Source organism: Dromaius novaehollandiae, chromosome 10 (genome assembly GCF_036370855.1).
Source record: "Dromaius novaehollandiae isolate bDroNov1 chromosome 10, bDroNov1.hap1, whole genome shotgun sequence".
NCBI lineage: Eukaryota > Metazoa > Chordata > Aves > Casuariiformes > Dromaiidae > Dromaius > Dromaius novaehollandiae.
In genome coordinates, this window is record NC_088107.1 from 18,353,846 (window position 1) to 18,369,287 (window position 15,442).

The 15,442-nt window shown below is 36.9% G+C and overlaps 1 protein-coding gene and 1 long non-coding RNA gene across 6 annotated transcripts in view; one reads left to right on the top strand and one right to left on the bottom strand.

The window, feature by feature from the left end:
- Window positions 1-15,442, top strand: part of ENTREP2 (endosomal transmembrane epsin interactor 2) — a 196,945-nt gene that overhangs the window by 63,654 nt on the left and 117,849 nt on the right. The gene's annotated exons all lie outside the window — the stretch shown is intronic.
- LOC112991092 (uncharacterized) overlaps window positions 1-15,442 on the bottom strand; it is a 46,927-nt gene that overhangs the window by 3,489 nt on the left and 27,996 nt on the right. Inside the window, exon 1 of one of the 2 annotated variants that reach the window (XR_003261216.2) lies at window positions 10,760-10,946. The exons of the other annotated variant lie outside the window; for it this stretch is intronic. This is a non-coding gene — a long non-coding RNA (uncharacterized LOC112991092). Of the gene's footprint in view, window positions 1-10,759; window positions 10,947-15,442 lie in introns of those variants that run through there. 2 annotated transcript variants of the gene reach the window in all.

Genomic DNA, 15,442 nt, shown 5'->3' on the forward strand with positions numbered 1-15,442 from the left:
ATACTCCAAAAATAAAGATTTTTACCTGGCTTCAGGGAAAGTATTTGCATTTGTATCTTTAAATCCTATTATGTTGCAGTTGATCTTCTGTTATTCCATTAGGAAGGCCATTGTAGCTATTGCATAAACTTGACAATTTTGTAGCAAAGTATTTGGAATGAGTCTTATTAGTTTCCTTACTACCTAGCATTCAAAGCATTTCTTACAATATAGATGGTATTTTATTTAACCTTGGTATTTATGTTAGTTGAGTTTGTGATATTGAAAAAGGCTTCTTACTGTTAATATGTAATTTCATTAACTTAGTACATTTTCATTGTACTAATAATCTCTAAGATTCTAAGAACAGACATTTTTAATCTGAACAAGAGAAACACTAGGTTTTGGGTGCCGTCATTCTGCTAATTCACAGTAATATTTGCTTTGATTATACTTCATAGAAAAGTAAGATCCCTCAAGAAAAATAACTCTGAAATTTACCAGGTAGACGTACATTGTCAGAAACAAGAAATCCATCTTTACAATGCTTGGGATGTCAAGGTCTTTGGAAGACATCTATCTATCCTGATAATACACCTGTGCCTGTGCTCATCCATCCTTTCTCTCTTTAGTACAGTTTTGGACATGGCGACTAATGGTCTGACATGGTTATAGATGTCTGGGAAGACTGTTTTAGAAAAGGTGATAGATTCTGTAGTGTAGACAGTCTTCATCGAGAGTGTTCCAAAAGTCAGTATGCTAAGGATGGAGATAGCCTGTATCTACTATGACCATATTGTTTACTCTGGCCTTTTTGTCTCCTGTCTCAGCCTGCTTCCTTTGCTTATTTTTCTTGTGTGCAGTAGCCTGGCCCAGAAGTGAATCACCAATCATGCTCATTAGAATACAAGGTTTATTACTTTTTGATTAGCCTTTCTCCATGTGCCTTTGGAGCAGTGCAGTTAGGAATATTGCTCCAAATGATCTACAAAACTGGAGAACTGTGCACTAGAGGTATGCAGAAGCTCTTGTATGTGTGTTTGGAAGTTTGAGGCAAAACCCACTGTTGTTATTGATGTTTAGATCACTTTACAATGCAACTCAGGTTTCATCCTTTGAGAAACTGTGTCAGTAATTGAAAGAGCCGTCATCTCATTTCACTTATCTAAGGCAATCTCAATCTTCATTACAATTATTCGAAGAGCCCAGCAGCAAAAATCTGATTAGCGATTTCCTAATGCTATTGGAAAACAACATTTCTACAATAATGTTGTGTACTGAGTCAGTGATACAAGTCAAGATTGGTGTGAAAACAGATTAGGAAAATGTCTAAAGAAATTTATCATAATATTTTTCTTTGTCACAGCAACATGATGGCTGTCATAATTCTCTTTGGTCACTGCAACATAAAATGAAAATTATTCCGGAAGTAGAATCCTCATAGTTGGGTAGTATCTTTTCTTTTTTAATGGAAAAATCATGGAATCTTTTATGACTGAAGGGTGGTGTATTTTTAGAAAGGAAATGAGGTATACTTTTATTTTGGAGGGGCTTTTTTCTCTCATAAATCACTTCTGTATTCTACTGTATTCTACCTAAAGAACAAGAAAATAAGTGTTCAGATGAGAAATATTAACATGAGTGTATAATACGTGTATACAGATCTATCATATTGGACAAGCTGCTTCTAATTTCACTGATTTCTTTGGTTCACTGCTTTTTAATTAAACTTTGGACTCCTGCCTCAGTGAAACCTTCCTGTTTTCAAAAGATTGATAAACTATCCAGAGTTAATTTGAGCTCATGTAGAGATATTGGATGTTGTGTATGGACAGCAAATTTCTTCAGTCATTTATTTAAAAAAAAATAAGTTATTTTATGGACATTATGAAATACTCAGTGATTACTGAATTTATAACATTGATATTATACAGTGTTGATGGTCATGTTACTCTAAAGCGGTAGTGTTCGTTTGATTCATGCATAGGTCATTCTAGAGGAAGGAGATTGCTCAAGTTCTATGGGGCACCACATTTTGATTTCAGAGAATTGTCCAAAACTGAAATTGTCATAAAAGCTTGTTACAGTATTTTACAGTATCTCATTAAATCTTACTCTGAGTTAAAGCTCTTCACCTGTGAAATGGCATATATTGAACTAGGCCTTCAGTCATCTGTTTATTTCAAGTTTACCCATAAAAGATCTAATAAATTTAAAAGCATGGAGGACTGGTTGTGAACTGCTTGGTTTCCTTTTTGTTTAAATACTGTTATGCTAATGGCTGTCTGCTTTATTAATATTTGTGGATTACATTTTGGGTCTTATAATGTAATAGTGTATTTTGCGAATGTGTTTAATCAAAACCAGATTAGAATTAAGACCGTACAGAGAGTCATTGACAAATCAGCTCTGTACTTACTGTCTTATCTAAATCCCTGTCCATTGCTTTTTAATACAGGCTGCATATTGTAGTAAAGTTGAGCATAATAAATCTGAACCACTTTGAAAAGTAACAAATACAGAACATAGGATTTATTTTTTGTTGTTAACAATTGGAAGATATACTTCAAAATAACATTTTTGTTCCACCAATCCTTGTTTTCTTCTGATTGTCCAGGGAAATATATCTAGAGGTTGTACTGTAATTTTACAATAATTGTTGGTCACTTCCATAAATAAACTGCCGATGTGAAACAAACAGATTTCTGATTGTATGGACCGTATGTCACAGGAAAACAAAACCCAAAAATATAGAAAAATTGGAGCTTAAAATGAGATCAAAACTGCATATTCTTAGTATGATCTAGTGGATGTGGCAATGTATAGGTTATTTTACTGTCCTGCTCACATGGGGCACCAAGGGACTTTGTCTCTCTGCTCCTGTTGCCATGGCACTTAGAATTAGATTAGTTTTAGGTTCACAGTGGGTAAACGAGGAAGGCTAAGCTATGATGCAGCATTTGTTAGTCTGGAACATATTGAGTCTCTTTAGAAAAACTGTGCTCAAAATTGTGCTGAAGTTGTTGCTTTTTTATTTGCTGTTTGACTAGTGTTTATCTCAGTGTACAGATCTTTTGCTTGTGGGTAGGGCATCTGATGCTACTTGTACCCTTGTGTTCACTGTGATATGGTCTTTAAACAAGAGAATGGTGCCTGGATTCTAGTGATAACTGCTTGTTGAAGTGTCATTTCCTGTATCTGCAAAAAAACAGTAATATTAACTGCTTTTTTAAAAAAAATTAGCCTATGACTGATTTTTGCAGTATTTTGAAAATATAGTGGCATGTTATGTTTTTACCAGATCCATTTGGGATGACTTTTTTTGGAAGACCATTCTAAATCATGCTGCTGTTCTGTATTTGTGCATGCAAATTTTATTTATTCTTATATATATATGTGTGTGTGTGTGTGTATGTGTGTATAGAAATATATATAAAAAATTCTTCTGATGTTTGTATATTTCCCTTTGCGCTCCCCCCCCCCCCCCCCCCCCAGGAAATTCTTTAATCCTGGCTATTTTTCCAGGAGTTGTAATGGAGAGTAGTATTTCTAGTAGATTATTTTGGTAAGAAAAGTCCCCTTCTAGCTCATTCCTATGCTGTCACTGTTCTTTCTTCTGTAGCCCATGTTTCAGTTACCATCATTTTGCACTAATGGATTGTGGATTGTGCCAGGAATATTATTATAAGAATATTTCATACTCTAATAGTAATGTATATCTTGCTTTTGAAGCCTCTGTGTGTGTGATATTTGTGACGTTATAAGCACAATATTAAATCCTTGTGTTTTGTTAAGTAAGCAGCTGTCAGCCTATTACAAGGGCTGTTGTAGACTGCACAGAAAGGGCATGCTTGAAGATATTTCAGCTGGTTTAGTTCATCTCTCTGCCTGATGTGCACCTAGACTGAAAGATAGTTCAAGACTTTAGTTGTTCAAGTGGAATTCGGTTTCACTGTTTTAAAAACATTTGAGTTGACAGAATTAAACCTTGCAGTAACCTGTGCTCCTGTAGAGGAGAGAAGGAACATTGGGAAGTGTCAGTGGTTTCAGGGACTTCTGAAGAGAAACAGTTGCTGTAGCACTTTGGTGACAGAAAGGGCTGAATGGTATTAATGCTGGAACAGCTAATTTTTAGCTCCTTAAGTATCGTAAAGTAGGCGGCCTGCTTACTGCTCTGCCCCCTCTGTCCATGCAAACAGCTGCCGTGGGCATCTGCTTACTCGTGCTGTGCCTTGAGCTGGTTCTGCCTGGCCCTCCTTGATGGATGTTTGTCCAGTTGTTGCTAACAAATTCTGGTGATGGGCATTCTATGACCTCCCCCTTCTACCAGTGTTGAAGTGTCTTGAGTGCTAAAAAGCTTTTTGTAATGTCCAACCTAAATCTCCATTACTGCAAATGTAAATCAATTATTTCTCATTCAGCCTTTAGTGTACTTCAAGAACAGTTGATCGTTCTCCTGTTTGTAACAATCTTGTTTATTTTTGAAACTGTTACTATGTTCCATCTCATCCCTCCAGAGTAAGGGACCAACTTTTTTCACCCTCTGCTTATAGTCATGTTCTCTAAAAATATATATGCAAGATGGAAAGTGTCCAGAGGATGGCAACAAAATAAGAGTTTAAAGTATAAGTGTTTATTTTTTTACATAAGACATCTCTAGCAAAACATTGTTTTGACCTAAAGCCTACCAGAGGTGGCCTCTCATTTTCCAAAGCAATTAAACAGAAAATAGGAGAACTCTAGCACATATTAGAAAATGTTGATACAAAAACTTCCATCAACATGCAATGTTCGTTTACTCCAGTTTGAGTACTCATCAATTTACAGCAGATAACTATGCTTACAATACAATATCAAAATGCAAACATAGCCTTGAATTTACTGAGAAATTCTGGCACTGATATTTGATCTCCTTAATGTCTTAAGCGAAAAAGACAAATGAAATCTGAGTTCCAGTAAACTGTAAGTCCTGAAATTGTGAAGAGTAGTGATTTATGGTTTCTTAACTACATCTCAATTCCTGTTATTAAGAACAACTAAAAGTGACTGACAGCTGTATACATTTTTCCTCATTTTAGAAGTATTCCTTTCTTCGACACCCATTTTGTTACTTTTTATCTTAGTATTCTGCATATCAGCTTGACAAATTTACTGTTATGAAATGTCAAAAATCTTTCTGAATAAAGCAGGGCAAGAATATTTTTGCAGCCTAGTTTTTCATCTAGATTGAGATGAAAATTGAAGGCCTTTTTGGTAGTTGTGCCAATTTAATATTTCCCGTAATACCAGGCTTTTCACAGTGGTGGATGGAAAGACAAGAGACAATGGGCATAAATTGAAAGAAGAGAGGTTCAGGCTGGATATAGAGAAAAGAAATTTCCTGGTGAGGACAGTCAGACATGGGGTATAGGTTGACCGTAGAGGTTGTACAGTCTCTGACCTTGGAGGTTTTCAAGACCCAACTGGCTAAAGCCCTGAACACTGGTCTCACATCACAGCTGACCTTGCTTTGAGCAGGAGGTTGGACTAGAGCCCTCCTGAGGTCCCTTCCAACCTGAAGTATGATGTTTTCATCATGTAGACGCTTTTTCTTCAGAAATTCATTTCCCTCCCTTTTTTTCTAAAGGTTTCCCTGATAGATACTACTACATAAAATTGTCAGCTGAAAGTCTGTCTCTTTGATTGCCTTTGAACTCAGTATGGCTGCCATTGCAAATCTTGTACTTAGCAAGAACTTTTAAAAGCATGAGAACATTTATGGACAACGTAAATTGTCAAGATGTCGTTGCTTAAGAGGAAGGAGCTGTGCATTGTATGTGTCATAAAACATTTAGAACCGAGAACTTTAGGATTTAGGGAGGTTGATTATGAGATAAATATAGTCTTAACTTCAGAATAAGCCTATAATACTGCTTTATTCATTTTTTTTGTTTTGAAATGTGTGCGTATATTAAAAATACATACAGTGTGATTCTAGTAAGCATGTAGTAGCTTCGTGGGATCAGTCTCTCAGATACATAATTGTATCCATTCATTTTAACAACAAATAAGCTTGTGTTCTCTGAGAAATGCTGACATGTAAGCACTGTAATTACAAAAGCAGTTTAAAACAATGTAAAAAAACATTGTCACCAAAAGAGGCAGCCTTGCTCTTAGCTAGTGTCAATTCTTTTTTCTACCCCAGGGCCTTCTCTTCTCTTGCACCATCACAGATATTCAGGCAGCTGTGGGTTCAATGGGTCAAAAAGCAGATCTGGGTTAAATTAACCATTAGGGTTGTGGTCGATGTAGAGAGAAAGGTAATTATATGAAGATGGTAATCATCCATACTAGTAACACCTTTAATGATTATCTACTCAACAGCAAAATTAACAGCTTTAAAGAAATCCTAGTGATTAACATCCATCTTGTTTATCTTGGATTGATAAAAAGAAAGCTTTTATTGTCTTTTTTGTTAAAGCTTGAGAATATGATGGTATTGTTTATTTTAGCTTAAGTGTAATGTATTGGTAGGTCCTGCAATAGATACATAGGCTATTTGGTTTGTAGATTATCTAGAAAGATACATGCATAGTATACATTTTTGAAAGCATATACATATGTATCTGTAAACTTATAAATTTAACTCTTCTGTCTATATAAATTTTGGTGATACTTACCTGATCATAAGTCTGGTTATCTTTACTGGAAATCATGGACACATATGTCTAAATTAAATTTATCTTCATTTAATATTACCTAAGAGCTTGTATGTAATCATGTTAGTCTTTCATATCACATTTCTCAAAATAGGTTTCTAGCCTTTTATTTTAATACATTGATTAAATCTGTTCAGAAAATGATATGCAAATATTTACATTATTAGAAATGCAAGCAGATTGCCCCAGACTTTTTATAGATGCCCAATACAATGCCACACCCAACTTTGGCTTCATATTTTAAAAACACCATTTTGTTTGTTTGTCAGGCCTCCTTTTATGAGCGCTTTGAACTGAGAAAAATCACACCAAAAATATTAAGTTGCTGGGTCACAAAGGGAAACATATAGAGCCCAAGGGAAACCCAAGTCAAATGCTATCTAGTGTAGAAGCCAGTTGACACCAACTAGTCCAGGGGTAAACCTCCTTGTTGTGGTCCCCAAAGATACTAAAAGCATAGCTTGTGCTTCAAGGGCCTGATTTATTCTGAGAGGCCCATAGATTTAATTAAGGTGCTGATTTAGTTGGGGAACAGTCCAGTTGAGAATCCTAGTACTTCTCTTTACTCACGCTACTCTTTACTGTTTGTTTTAAGTTGACCTGTTTTGGTTTGCCATCCTTCTCTGGATCAAGAGAAGATGTTTTATAGAAAGGAGGTCATGACTATCATGTAGGCACTCACTTTCATCTCTGTGGACTGTTACATATTTTGAAATATCAATGTTCTATATAACATATAGATATAAAAATAGTGAAAAGATTCTGAAATAATGTATTGGAAGTCTAAAATTTCTTCAGAAATCAGAGTTCACAGGACATCTTAAAGAAGTCTTCATCCAGATTTAAAGTAAGATTAGATGTCAAAATTGCAGTGCTTCCCAAAAACTTGAATTTTATCCAAAAGATAGTATCTGTCAATCCTGTCCTCACAGGTATCATCAATAACTCTTGCATATCTTCAGCCACATGTGTTTCTAATGAGAAAGTTGCCTATTTGATAGTCTGTTATTGCCTTCTTCCTGCCCATACAGTAGTGCTTGAAAACAACTTTTTAAAGTTTAATTTCCTTGCATTCCAATTTTTATTCTCAATCCTTTCCAGCATTTACAGGAAACTCATTACAATACTGTAATCTGTGCAAAACGTGGAAGTAGAATTGTCTAGACTCTGACTAATATATTTTCACTGGGAATTTCTTTCAGTATTTCCAAAACCAGGAGCATTAACAGTGAAAACTAGATTATTGTCAATGATTTCAGTTTTAAACTCCTACCATATTATTAAGGCGGAATAGGAATTTTAAAATTTTTTTCTGACATACAGTGCTTTTGTAAAACTTGTATGGAACACTTTCTAAAGGAGAGTAGCATTTCAGTGAGTCACTGCAGTAAAATAGGCCAATATGCTAATGTGTAGGCTCTTAAGCTGTATATATAAAATAACTTTGCTAAGTTCGGAAATTTATGGGGCAGAAGAATCCTCGTAATAGCTAACCTCTTAACTGAGAGGTGGCAGACAAAGTTGTTTCATCTCTGGGATGGAGATGCCTTCTCACCTGAGATTGTGTACCTGACTGTCAGCACATGCTAACACATGAGCAAGTACTGGATTTTGGCTAGAATGCTGTAAATGAGTTTGGGATTAATAGCTCAGTTGTGTGACTGTAAATGTATCTTCAGATGTTTTGCCAGTGATACGTCAGCAGTTTGAGTGCTATGCTCTTATGAATGTAACTTTCCAGTTTTAAATATGGATTCAGTAATGAAAACCTCAAATGAATATGGCACTGTTTAATTTTTAATCTTAAAATATATGTATCAATTATACTAGAAACTCCTATTGTCATTTGAGCAGTATTTCTGATATCTGCTTGTTTTCTGCTCAGGGTATGGAAATCTAGGCTTGGATTCTGGCTGGTGCTGAAGATAGTAATTACAATCCTAATTTCTTAATAGGATTTTCCTTACTGATTCTTCTTAACAGAAGTTATTATTAGCAATGGTAACCTAGTCAAATTGTTTCGCCATGTCACCCAAAGGGTTAAATGACCAACTGACTAGGTTTGTTTTTGTGGCATTGATTTTAATAAACTTTATTGATTTTAATATACTGTAAAAATCCATCAGATTTACTAAAATCAATAAAGTACAAACTACTCTTGCCAGAGTGAAATGCATAATTTGTTGGTCTCAAATAGTCTTGGATAGCCTCTGTGTTTGGTTTGAAAGGAAATTACTGACATATTGGCAGGGTATTTTCCTTCTGTTATTTGGGCTCTCACATTTTTTCTGACTTAATAGGACAATATAAGGTGTTAGGGTTGTAGTTTAATTAGGCTACAATTTCATTAGCTTCATTAATCTGGAAATTACACAGAATGATACATACACTAGATGATCATTCCTTCTTCCCTAATTCCTGCCTTTTTTTGTGACAGCTCTTCCCAGTTCAAAATCTGGTCCAGGCCATTACTACCTAGTGCCCTCTTTTTAAAAGGTCTGCTATGGTAATCTCTATGAGCATCTGCTCTGTTCCCTAGCCTCTAACAGGAGCCTGTCTCTGAGTCCTTTTCCTGCTATGGTTTATAAGGCGTCGGAGTCCGGTAGTCTCTGACTAGGTGGTTCTAGATATTTCGCATGCGGAAGGTGTTATGTTTAATATCAAGTTTACTTATTTGAAACTTCTTGATGTTACATAGGATTTTGATTTAGCAGAGTGATAAAGCAATATACTGAAATCACACACAGTACAAGTGTAAGTTTTCTTCCATTGTAGGGGTTTATTGGTTGGCCGTAAGGAAACTGGAACTCTGTGATTTAACCATATACGTTTTTCTCTGGCCAACAAGGTCTTTTCTGCCTTTGCAAAGCTGTCTATCCCAAGTTATCCAGGCTTCCAGATTTTGGCCCAAAACAGATTTCTGAAGAGTATGCATTGTTTCCCTGAATATTTCCGATACCAAACATGATAGGTAACATTGTCTCCCTCTCCATGTTAGCAGTTTCTCAATTCACTTACCACTTGATTTTGTAAAGCTGTCAACAGATTGACAGGTCCCAGTCATATTCCTCAAAGCAGCCTGATCTTCTTGGGGGAAAAGTGTGTTTACCATGGATCTTTTTTGACTAGTGAAGCACCTTTTAACTCTCAGATTTGGTTATGCTGATTGAGTTCTCATTAAGGTAAGAAAAAAAAATCAGGCCAGGTATTGGTGCTTGGTGTTGGAGGGAACAAGTAGAGTATCAGTTGTTTCCCTGTCATACTAGTGCTGAGGCCTCACATCCTCAGGATTGCTTTGTGAATGGTAAGGTGCTCCCAATTCATAATTCTGTGGCTATGGATTCATGTGGTTGCTCTTGTGACTTGTTCTTGTGCCCTCAGATTTTAGAAACGGTTAAATTAGCTACTGATAGCATTTGACTGTGGTTTCTGATGTAAATTTGGTGCATATTTCAATGTCATTAATGATATTCTTCTGTCCCCTGTGTTTATTTTGTGCCACTGTTGTATCCTCAATCCCAAATGAATGTGACCGGCATTCAATAGCTGGGACCCATTTAAACCTAATCACAGACAGATATTTTTTGAAATGCTTTTCACCAGCAATAACAGGAAAGGAAACAAATTCTGAGACAGTCATGTTGCTACATAAACTATTTAGGTTTTTGTTATACAAATCCCTATTTCACCTACTTTTTACCACATCATGAATTTGCATTATCTTTTGATTACCTGTGTTTTACATTCTTGAGTCAATGTAACATAGACTTCCAGGGCCTTCGAAAAGTATCATTTTTAGAGCTAATCACCATCACTCTAAATTCAGCATGCTTCTAAGAACGTCTCTGGGAATGGGGCCGTGAGTTAAGATATTGCCTCGTCTCAGAAGTAGTGAAAGATTTATATCAGGGCTCTAAGAATCTGAAAAATGACGGATGATCGATAGTAATCCTTAGACCTTCTGTTTTATGACTGTCTCTCTAACAAGTAAAAATGCTGAAAAACCTGAGTAGTAAGAACTATGCATCTTCTCTTGCTTTCTTTGCATTTTAATACACAGCAAGTGGTGCCATATAGCTTACCTTTAGGAACAGGTGAAATCACGGGGGAATTGACCATATCTGAAACGGATCACACTCCATAAACCTCTGGTAACTCATAGTGTTCATCATGCTACTTGATCACTGCAGTACTGCATAGCTGTTGCATACCCCGGTCCCAAAGATTACTGCCATCTCTTCATTTTTTTGTTGATTGTAGTCTCAAGTCTCAAAATCTGTTAATTCATAGTCAGGCAACAGCATGAGTGCTGTCTGCTCCATTATTTCTGACCGCATGGTTAGTGTTTAGATAGAGGTTGTAAGCTGAACGTGGCAGATATGTGTACTCGCCTTCTGAGATGCCACGAGCTGCTCACAGAGCACCTGTGTGTGTCAGGTTTTCACTCAAGACTTTTCTGTCAAAGGAGAAACTCTTTCTCAAACAGCTTTACCAGTGATTAAGAGTTTCAGGAATGCACTGTCCTGTACACTTTCATCTATGTTAGTGAGCCTTAAATTTCCTCAGTGCAGAGGCAGTGGCAGAGCAGCAGAGGTATACCTATAGCTGGCATATATATATGCCATACATGATAGGTTGAGTTATCCGAGCAGCTCAGCTCAGTCACTACCATGTCTTCCAGTCCAAAGGAGGAGGAGAGTTTTTAAAGAATCCTGGACTCCTTTCTTTCTGTTTATCTGGACAGAGGTGGAGTTTCATTAGATTTCTCAGCTGTTGTACTTTCTTTGTCTCTTAATGGGACCCTTGTGTCTTTCAAAACTCTGTTAAGCCCTGCTTACGTAGTTGTGCCTTCAGTTACTCTGCTATATTGCTACCTTGTCTTTTTCTAAATCACTTTGAACCACTCTGGACGCATTTGTTGGTGGTATGAGGGCATCTGTTACACTGCAAAATGGAGGAATTGGTGTTGCTCTATCAGTTACACAGGCACCATTTATTTACTTGCCTAAACTATGAATACCTAACCTGTTAAGATACTGCAGGTGTTTTAAGGATACGAGAGTGTCCATTTTATTTTTAACTTATTACTAGAGCTCATTTAAACATTTGGGAATTGGCTTTTTCCCCCCTGCAGGAATACTCAATGCACTTAGTAAGACAGTTAAATTAAAATATGTAATTTACAGGACTTTTCTTCTTTTTTCTAAAAATAGTATGTTTCAATATATGCACACTCATGTTTGATTGGAGAGAAAAGCAGATGTATAGAGTATGCTATGCTATTGTTTCTGTTTATTCAGATTACAGGTGAGCTAAGATTAGCTACTATTTGGATTGCATATAAAAAGGGATTTGCTGCAATTAATGTAAACAACCTGTATGCTTACTTTAATGGTAATTGAATACATCAGCTGGAGTATTAGTCTCATGTGTTTAAAAGCTGAAAAAGTGGAGATCTCTGAAATTTGCAAAGAAGCAGAAGGCTTGACATAGAGCGTATCAGCCTGAATAAGAAACTAGGAATGAGAACAGACAATAAAATTTTGAGGCTTCTTGTAATTCATAAGCTCTGTACAAGACTAGAAAAACATTGCAAGATCCCAAGTTATACTGGGAGAAAAAAATAGATAATTTGTTTACTAGGCAAATTAATTTCATAGTGAAACATCACTAGTTTTCCAGTTCTGTACATCAGGGTACTTTGATAGCGTTGCACTACATTTAGTGTGGTTTTAATTGAATTAGTGTTTATATGAAAATGTATCTTTTTATAGTTCAGGAACGTTTAAAGGAAGGGTACTAGAGAATGTGTTACGTAGAATGGTTGTTTGAAGATGGAGAATTAGAAAGCAGATGGTTTAAGATATATCAAGAGACTGCATCATCTGATTTGTCTCATATTCTGAATCAGAGCTATGTGAATTTCTAGAAACTTGACTGGATGCAGAGGGTTGAGAATTCTAAAAAAGTCACTGTCAAGAGCTTTTAAAATAATCCTTTGTTTGCAGTCCCTGTACTGGAAAGTAATTTTCTCTTCTGTTTTCATTTTACCTCAGTGTGTATGTATCAAGGTAAATGAGTCTTCTCCATGCATGAGCACAGCTCGCATTAATGATGATGGAGATTTCATATGCGTGTTGAAGGGCATTCATACCTAATGTTACTGCATTTCTTATGCAGCAAAAGTCATCACTGATGTATTCTGTTTACTTTTCTCTCTGTGAATCACCCCTGTTGTTGCAGTTGGCAGGAACATACAGCCATAGGAATTCTGCTTGAGGAAGCTGGCAAATCTGAGTTTATTGAGCGCCAAATTAGTAGCTTTGAATTATTTTGAATATCTTGAATGTGATGGGTCACTTTCATTGCAATTCTGCAGACAGAAGTTAGGTCCAAGATTTTAGATAAATTTTATACCACGTTTATATAGGCCCTGAAGTCAAACCTTTTGCATGGTGAGCCAGTAATAGGGTAAGTGCCAGGAAACTAGGAGACAGACTGTCTGTCTGTCTCTTTGAAAAAAACAAAACAACACGTCTACATCTTTCATCTTGCAAGGCCTCTGTTAAGATCAAACAAGTGCAGTTCAGCTGCACAAAGGATCAGCTGCCTTCTTGCTTCTTCAGGGATGGACAGTGTCACAAATATGCCGGGGAGGAGGAGAGGTTTAATTTGCAGAAGGGACTTTATATAATAAATAAAAGTAAGGATTTCCTACTCATAGGTAGTTCACTAGAACACCTTGCCTTTGAACACTTGGCTTGGTAACTGAAAAATCCTGGTTTATGAGTGAGTATTTTACATATCAATACATACTTTGTTTTGGAGGGCAATTCCTTATTTTTTCTAAAGGTTTTTATTTTTTCTAATAACCTCACAATTTCAGCCAGTCCATTTATTTAGTTCAGAGCATGTTACGGTCTAGCCTGAAGTCAAGCTAGCTAACCCTGTCATTTTACCTTCTCAGGTGCAGTTCCACATCACAGAATTATCAGCCTAGAGAAAATTATCATACAGTAATAATAGGCTATCCCAGCTGTGTGAGCAAATTTAATTAACTGCAGAAAAGGCATTCTCTGCATTTCTCAGCCTTGGCCAACATCCAGAAATATGTAGCTGGTATATGACTTTTATGCTATAGAAAATGCTGTAGAATACAGACCATACACATTTGTGTGTAGGGATTATCTGCACTATCCTTTGATATCCACATCCTGATTTAGTTCACTTTTTAGTGTGCTTTCATGTCTTCCCATCTGTGGCATTTGTACTTGACTTAAATACTACCACTGAGGTTTTACCATGAAACTTCATCTGAAATTTTTAAATGGCATGACTGCTAAAGAAGGTATCAAAAGATGCATTTCTAATATCCTGTCTTCCTGAATAATGTTTCCAGCAACTGCAGCAGTTGGGGATGTTAAGTTGTGAAATATATTGCTTGGTAGTGTGAATATCCCAAGACTGGATGTAGTGGAACCTTGAAATTGGCACTCCATCCTCCCAGCTTCTCCACATATCAACAGTTCCTGCTTTTCTGTATCCACACCAAGCATCCCGCATCTGTGCTTGCTCCAAAGGACTGCCTTACACATACTTGCCTTCCTCTCTGCCCTGCACATGGCTTCACAGCCCTAGTTTTCCCCTGAGGTTCACCTCCTGTGCAAACCCCTCACTTCTTCAGATGTCTGCTGCCAAACACTGAGCAGTGCCTGAATTACACAGATGCATTGTAAATGCTTGTCAGAGTCCAGTGTCTCTGACCAGGTTCTCATAGCTACTCCACATGTGGAGGGTGTAGTGTTTATTATCAAGTTTACTTAATTGAAAATATTTGGCATTACATGGGATTTTGATTTAGCAGAGTGATGCAGCAGTATACTGAAATCACATACACTATACTGAAATCACACACAATACAAATTTAAGTTACACTTAGCAGAATATTCCCATTTACAAACGTGATTCCCATTACCGGTCTCTATAATATGCTCACCATCATGACACTGGGTCACCCCAGTCTCTGGGAAAAAATACATGGGTTGAAACCAGCTCAAGCCCGTTGCTCTCTTCAAAGTTCTTTCTGTTAGTTGTTCAGTTTTGATAATCTGTGCAGAGCTGAGCTATGTATACAACCCCCCGCCCCCAATCCCCTGCCAGTCTGGCTAACTCAGGGAGACATTCACACTCTTTGGATTAACTCAGCGGAAAAACATTTACACAACTAGCTGGTCCGCTCAGCTGATGTAGCTGTTGATCTAAAACAAAGGCCTCCCTTTGGTCCCCTTTGTGTTGAGATAAGTTCAGCTTTCTTTGTGATAGCTGTGGTCAGTCACTTCTGACATTCTTCTGTAAGGTTTGTGGGCACGTTGCCCACGCTGGTCCCCTCTGAGCTGCCTTCCCTTGTAGGCATTTATTGGGTTGATCACAATGCTTCGTCAAATTATATTACTGGAGTTAGTATGTGTCGGTTTTTGATTGTCCCTGTAATGTTATAGTTACCTTTTTGTCTACGTTATGAAAATTTCTGCCTATATTATCCCCTTAAATTGTTCTGGGCTATTCAGTGTGAGGGGCAATCATGTTGTTTTGTATGTTGTGGTGCAGGAGGTTAGTTCAAGAGAATTTTCGAGCCCTCCTCCAGATTACAACTATTGTAGCATTAGATGGACTGTTTCCAGCCTGGTTCCCAGCACAGTGTACATTGCTTCTGCAATGGCTAGACATAGGTGTATTTTAAATAATCATGCTCTGCTATTGTTATG